Source organism: Herpailurus yagouaroundi, unplaced genomic scaffold (genome assembly GCF_014898765.1).
Source record: "Herpailurus yagouaroundi ecotype Mexico unplaced genomic scaffold, PumYag 28, whole genome shotgun sequence".
Taxonomy (NCBI): domain Eukaryota; kingdom Metazoa; phylum Chordata; class Mammalia; order Carnivora; family Felidae; genus Herpailurus; species Herpailurus yagouaroundi.
The window spans coordinates 117570784-117578396 of NW_024412376.1; the positions used below are offsets into that span (position 1 = coordinate 117570784).

General features: G+C 35.5%; 1 long non-coding RNA gene across 2 annotated transcripts in view; it reads left to right on the forward strand.

The window, feature by feature from the left end:
- Positions 1 to 5148: 5148 nt before the first annotated feature.
- The window catches only part of LOC121031925 (uncharacterized), a 5934-nt gene continuing 3469 nt past the window's right edge, over positions 5149 to 7613 (forward strand). The window contains exon 1 of one of the 2 annotated variants that reach the window (XR_005790991.1): positions 5149 to 5201. This is a non-coding gene — a long non-coding RNA (uncharacterized LOC121031925). Of the gene's footprint in view, positions 5202 to 7381; positions 7441 to 7613 lie in introns of those variants that run through there. The other variant, XR_005791004.1, reaches the window with a different exon arrangement.

A 7613-nucleotide genomic window follows, 5' to 3' on the forward strand; every position in this document is an offset into this window, starting at 1 on the left:
GGAGGACCAAGTTGACCTCAAGGGAAGATGTTTTCGGATCAACTGTTTCATCCCACCACCTATTCATTCCCCTCCTCCTCACTTAGTTCTTTCTAGCCTTGTGGGGAAATTCCTTTCTTCCTGATGTTAGAAACTTGTAGATCTTACGGTCAAAGTCTCCCTCGCCCTATTGCAACAGCACCCTTCTTTCTATTGCAATTGTCCTTTTGAATAAAGCTCTTTACCTAAGCTCAGATTTGTTTTTACACTACCATTCTGTGACATTTAGAAAAAGTTTTGTATTGTCTTCAAAAGTAGTTCAGTAAAGAATGTTTCATCATCACTTCATTAGGAGTGAAAATAATGTAAATGTCACTTCTGCATTTTATCCAATACTGCTCAACTGTAAGTTTAAAGCCAATGTTAATTAAAACACAAAATAAAATGACCTTGAAATAGTAAGTCATTTAAAAAATGATATATTGTCCCTGATTTATGTATCATTTTGAGTCTCACTTTACAGACTAACTCTGAAGTACCACATGTATCGTGATCCTACTACACATAAGCATTTCAGTCTACATCAACTTAATTCACAAGATGAACTTCACCAAAACTGGTACAAACCTGCTCAATGAAATGATCTCATGCTCATACACAGTATGTTGTCAAATAAGCATAAATTTACTAAAAAGGATTCTAACCTCTTCTTCTCAATTTTAGTATTTCTCTGTTCATGTACCAGTAACAAATACATTACAGGCCAGTCCTACTGGCCTTTCAATCCAGGAATACAGAATATTTTTCCTTTTGTGTCTTCCTTACTTTCTTTCATTAATGTCTTACAGTTTCCAGTGTACATGTCTTTTATCTCTGGGGTTATTTATTCTTAGGTATTTTACTCTTTTTGATGCAATTATAAATGGATAGTTTTCTTAATTTCTCTAATAGTTAATTATTAGTGTATAGAAATGCAGATTTTTGCATAGTGATTATGTATCCTGCAATTTTATGAAATTTATTAGTTCTAACAGTTTTTCAATGGAGTCTTTAGAATTTTCTGTGTGTATTATCACGTCATCTGCAAATAGTGACAATTTTACCTCTTTCTTTCCAATCTGAATGGTGATGAACTACTTTAGCTTTTATTTGTCCTGAAAACTCTTTATCTGTCCTTCAATTCTGAAAAATTTGGACATGTAGGCTATTTATGGTTGGAAAGGTTTTTCTTTCAGCACTTGAATATATCACGACACTCCCTCTGGCATACAAAGTTTCTGCTGAAAAATCTGCTGATAGTCTTGTTCCCCTGTTCCTAACAAGTTGTTATTCTCTTGTGGCTTTTAAGATTCCTTCCGTGTCTTTAAAAAAAAAAAAAGATTCCTTCTGTGTCTTAAATTTTGACATTTTAACTATAATGATTTTGGCTTCCTTTAATTATAATGTCTTTTGGTTCACTGTATTTGGAACTCTCTGGGATTCCTGGGTCTACATGTCTGTTCCTTTCCTAGGTTAGGGGAGCTTTCATTGATTATTTCCTTAACTAAGTTATCTGTTCCTCTCTCTCCATAATGTGAATCCTATAATATGAATGTTAGTTCTTTTGATATTGTCCTGTAAGTCCCTTAAGCTATTTTCGCTTTTTTTCATTCTTTTCTTCTTTCTGCTCTTCTGACTGGGTGAGTTCCACTGCCTTGTCTTCAAGTTGACTGAACTTTTTGTGTTTCATCTACTTGGTTATTAAATTCCTTTAGTGTATTTTTCAGTTCAATCATTATACTTCTACTCTGTGACATTTATTTGGTACTTTTTTATTTTTCCATCTCCTTGTTGAAGTTCTCACTCCTCCCCAGTTTGGTGACCAGCCTTTTGACCATTAATTTGAACTGTGTGTCAAGTAAACTACTTATCTCCATTTCATAATTTTTTTCCTGAGGTTTTATCTTGTTATTTCATTCTTACTATTTTTTCTATTTCTTTTTTTTTTTTTTTTTTATTATTTTTGAGACAGAGAGAGACAGAGCATGAACGGGGGAGGGGCAGAGAGAGAGGGAGACACAGAATCTGAAACAGGCTCCAGGCTCTGAGCGGTCAGCACAGAGCCCGATGCGGGGCTCGAACTCACGGACCGCGAGATCGTGACCTGAGCCGAAGTCGGCCGCTTAACCGACTGAGCCACCCAGGCGCCCCTATTTTTTCTATTTCTAGTACTTTTTGATACATAAAGTCAGGAAGCATATCACTATTCACCAAACACTCACCTTGAATGAAATCATATGTGCATTAGTATTAAAGTACACCCAAACTGGCTCACAATATAACCCCTCCTCTTTAAAAAAATTGCAATGTTTATTTTTGAGAAAGAGAGACAGAGAGAGAGAGAGAGCATGAGGCGGGGTTGGGGGGGGGCAGAAAGAGAGGGAGACACAGAATCTGAAGCAGGTTCTAAGCTCTGAGCTCTTGGTACAGAGCCCAACACGGGGCTTGAACCCACAGACCATAAGATCATGACCTGAGCTGAAGTAGGATGCTTAACCACCAGGCTGATCCACCCAGGTACCCTGATAACCCCTCTTCTTATTCCCAACTCTCCTTGCAAGGCCACAGTCAGAAATGCCAAGTTCATAAAATAAGTGGTAATCAAATAAAAAATCTCTTATCCTACGGCATGAGGTTTTCACTGATAAAGAGCCATCAAGTATAATTCTCTAATATCTGTACAGTGTGTAAGCCAAGTTATTATTCAGTCTGCACAAATTGTTTCATTCTATTGTTTAGCAAAATATCTGCAGGCAGTTACCACATAATTATTCTCCTTCCTTTAATACATAATTAACATTATGCATCATCCTAAAATATAATTTGACAAAGATTTTTCAACAATAACTTCTTATGCTTTCTCTTTGAGTGTAAAATTTGTCATTAATATTGCAGTTGGCTATTGTTTTCTAAGTTGCTTCTGCTATAAAGAGTAGAACCATAAATGCTTCCCAACTTTTGGTCTCCTCTGTAAGTCTAACAACAAAATCACCGTTATTGCATGAAAATTATTTTATTCATGTTATGTTTAAAAATCTCCCTCAGCTTACTGAATCAAAAATAGAAAAATCAATGGCTTTGAATAGATTCCACTGGTCAAGTATTCTAGCTTATTCTTTCCAGCTCCCCCAACTCCCACCTTGCAACGGGAGTATCGCCATCACCACTACCACTCCATCATATGGTTGGTGTCTAAGTTGCCCTCACTGAGGGAATGCAGAATGTGCCCCAAACTATAGAGTGGCAGATCAGTCACAGATAATGAGACATTTAAAAGTGGGTAAAACTAAGTTAGAGTCCTTAGGTTATAGGACAGTTTCACTGCAACTGGATGTTCAAATCAAAGGGCTGCAATTTATCTGTTGGTGGACATCTCCATGGAAAACAAAAACAACAGCTACACAGTTAGCCAGAATCCATGCATTTCTGCTGGTTAAGTGAAGGTATATTTTCTGCCTACTCTTCAAGCAAGATTGGGGGCTTTTAAGGCCTTCCTCTTTTCTCTGTTCTCTCCTTTTCTTTCTCTTATGCCCCCTCTTGATTTCTTCTCTTCCTTCTTTTCTCTTTTCTTCTCTTCCGTTATGATTTAGGCTTTTTTTTTTTTTTTCTTTAAATAGGTGATTTCCCTAACTCACGTGGTCCAGGAAAGTGGAATATTTCTCAGGGTACAAGCTGGAAACTTCACAAGGAAGCAGAGGGAATACATCAATTAATCCTTCAAGAAATAGCCTTGCCAGACATTTATGCCCCTGTTTGACAAGGCTTTATAATGGAAAATGAACTGGGGAATTGTGGCAAATTAATCTCCAGTCAAATATAATTCAATTTTTTAAGATATTCATAAATGTACTTCCTATTTGCACTTTTCTTTTCCTGTCGCATATGTGAAATCATGACACTCGAAGATTTATGTGTCCCAGCATATACAGATTTGCATTCCATATTCACCACTAGAGACCACTTCACTCTTTGTTTATGATGTTATTTTGGGCTGTACTATTTATGTTACTCTTTTCATCACTTTTTATGCTTCAGTAAACCACATTTTAGTCATGGGTCCATTTTTTGAGAACTGAAGATATAATGCAGCACAAGCATAAAAAACAAAATTACAAATTTAATAATGTTAACAGTAGCATGAAAATGGCATGAAAACATATTAGGTGAGACAAACTGTATCCTATTAGCTAGTTATTTGCAGACAAACAAACCAATGTGGTCCTTAAAAGGACATGTATAACCTTAGAGGACATAATTAGCATTAACTGTATGAGCAATGGGATTTCTATGCAAATAAAAATTACTCTTACATTTCAGGTTTGTTTAAGGCTGCGAACAAAATCGTTTCATGGATTTTGGATTTTTGTTCTTCAAACCGACACCTTTTCCAACATGGCTACAAACCATATTTTAATACATGTTTTTCTGGCTGTCAGAGTATCATGTCTCCTTTCATATCTCTTGTCTCTAAATCCATTATACATTACTTTTTCCCCTTTTTCCTCGGAGACATTATTTGTGTATCCACATACACAAATATACACAGAGACACACATACATAATAATTAGGAAATAAATTAGAAGGACCCCTGTGTTTTGACCTCTTATTATAATTTAAAGCAATTAATAAAGAGCACAGGAGCATAAAATTTATCTTGACCTGAGAGTGCTTATCTCTAAGAAGCCAGATAAAACACAGCAGTGATTTTCATTTGTCCATGGCTTACATCTTCTCCATAGAGTATGCAATCACTGCATCCTTACTCAAGAGGCGTGCCGTGTTATCTCAACAGCACAAATAATCTGAAGGAAGGAGACTTATACCACAGGACAAGAAAATTATTGTTGATTACAACAATAATGATATTGCACATCCATTTAGAGAAGAACCTTCTGGAAAGATCCAAAATTCACCTCTCATGACACATACCCAATGTTATGTCGAATAAGCATAGGGGTTTACCCATAAAAATGCTTCGATGATTTTTCTAAACATCAATATTTGGCAAGTTAATTTTGTTGCAAAAATAACTATTCACCACTTCAACATCAATAAACTGGTTGATTCAAATTAACGTCAATCTTATCCTTTTGTAAACTAGGAATACTAATATCTACTTTTCCTTTCTGCAGATATAAAGATCAAATGAAAAAATGTTTGTGAAATTTGAAACCCGAAAGCAGTTCAGTATAAAATTTTGACACAGACCTCTGTTCAAATAAAATATCATAGTTGCAAATAAAAGTGATTATCCTAACTAGTCCATAATTTATTTCTTTGAATAAGTTTACATATGTGTTAAAGAGTATATATACAAGGACTTTCAGTATAATGAACATGTAATCCTACCTAAATCTTTATATAGCTGCATATGTATGAATAAAGTGGTATAACTGTACACGGATTGATTCAGTCAGCATGTACTGAACTCATATCTTGAGCATTAGTCAAGGTAGAGACCCTCACTGTGTGCTCGGGCATCGCTACATGCTCCTAAAAAATTCATTGCACTGAAATTTATAGAAGGCAGAGAAAAGAACAGCATTTACTGAGTTGTCGGCATTTCAATTTATGTTATAGCATTAATTTCAAAAGTTATATTGAGTGAGATACCTTACTTTATCTGGTGGCATTTATGGCAGGATCAGTTGGCTCAGAAATGAATAGGAGGAAGGAGTAAGAATGCAGCCAAAGATGCCTTTACAGTAGGGTCGGCGCAGCAAGTACTGGGTTGCTACATATAAAGAATTAGTGCTGATAGCTTCCAACCTCAATGGTGGACGATTCCTAAGGAAAACTTTCTTGGTACTCATGGCTAGATCTATTTCTACAAGGTATCATCATAAAGAAATTGCCAAAAATGTCATTGTGTCAATACTTTCTAAGATCTTCTGTAAGGTTTTGCTGTGTTTGGTTTTATCCATTTGGAGCCTCTTATAAATAATGAAACTTCTAGCATCTCTTCTATATTGACAGAATTCTAAATTCTATTATGATGGTAAAATGATGTCATCTGTGTCAAAAGTCAGCCATTGTGACAAATATATTTCACAAATCGGAGAAGAGGGGGATATGAAAACTTCTTAGCTCTTATTTTCAAGAACTAGAGGATTCCTAAGGCAGTTAGCCTAATGGATACATGATCTGAAAAGGTGGACACTTTGGGAACTAAAAAAAAAGAAGAAGAAAACTAAAAAACATAGAAGGAAAAAAGGGGGTGTGCTTTTTAGGGGCAACTACAAAAAAATATAGACTCAGAAATATAGACTCTGCTGTAAGTGATTCTGTCAAGGGTCTTATTAGATATATACAGTTATGACCACTTTTGCCACTTAATACTTAGCAGAATGCTTTACAGTCATCACCATATAAGCACGTACAACAAAGAGATAAATACACGGACTTACTTGTTTGTTACCAAATATCACATGGGAGGTCAGATGAGGAGGGCGAGAAACCCAGGGTTTTTCTTTTTCTTATAAAATCTGATGACACATAGTCTCAATAATGAAAGATTTCAGGGACAAAGAAAAGCTATTGAGATATGTAAATGCAGTTATAAGAAAGCAATAGGTCAAATAAAGGTTTTAAATAACCTAATGAACACACATGAGACAAAGTTTGAGAAGACAAGGTTTGACTTGCCTTTAACAAGTCAATTTCCTTAGACCAAACTTCATCAAAAAAAAAAAGTTGGCATAAATTATGTCTAAAATCTCTCTGAATAAGGAAGGAATCATGATAAGATAGAAAGGGTACAGATTTTAGGGTCATTATTGCCTGGATTTTAATCTAAAATTCATCACATATTGGTTGCGTGAGCAGTGGCAAATGAATTAACCTTCACGAGTCTAAATTTACTCTCGGAATAAGTACCATCAGGATTGTAGTGGGAATTATAAACAATGGAAATAAGCACTTGGCACAGAACTTGGCACATAGTAGACACCAAAATATATTATTTCCTCCTATTCTTTATTACCTTAAAATTCTACCAATTGTAGAAGCCAGATTACCCAGGTTATAATTTAAAGATTATTGTCTCTAGGTCTGTCTTCTGAAGTGAACTTGTGCTAGTAACTATGCTTATTCATGAGTTAAACTATGGTTAATATATATGCTTTCCCTCTTCTCTGCTTGTTGCAATAAAATAAACAATATAAAATCACAGCCACAAAAAAGCTTTACTCATAGACAGGGAAGCAATTAGCACTTCTGGGTGTGTACAGGGTTCCAGCTGATTTGTCTGCAGTATCATCTCAACTTCATTACAATACTGTGATGTAGTTATTTCACAAGTGAGAAACCCTGAAAAGGTAAGTAGCGTGGCTAAGGCTGCCCGACTGTTAAGTCACAGAGCAGCAGAGTGAGTGCAGGTGTGCTCACCTAGCCACTCTACACAGGACTTTTGAAGCACCAAGGTTGTTAGTGAGAGAAAGGGACTATTGATATTTAAGCCAGGGTTAGGAAGGGAAAGGTGAAGAGCAGGCTAATAGACGCTATGAGCAGCTCATTAAGCCGATGAGGGATCATATATAATACATATGATATAATATAATATAATATAATATAATATAATATAATATAATATAAT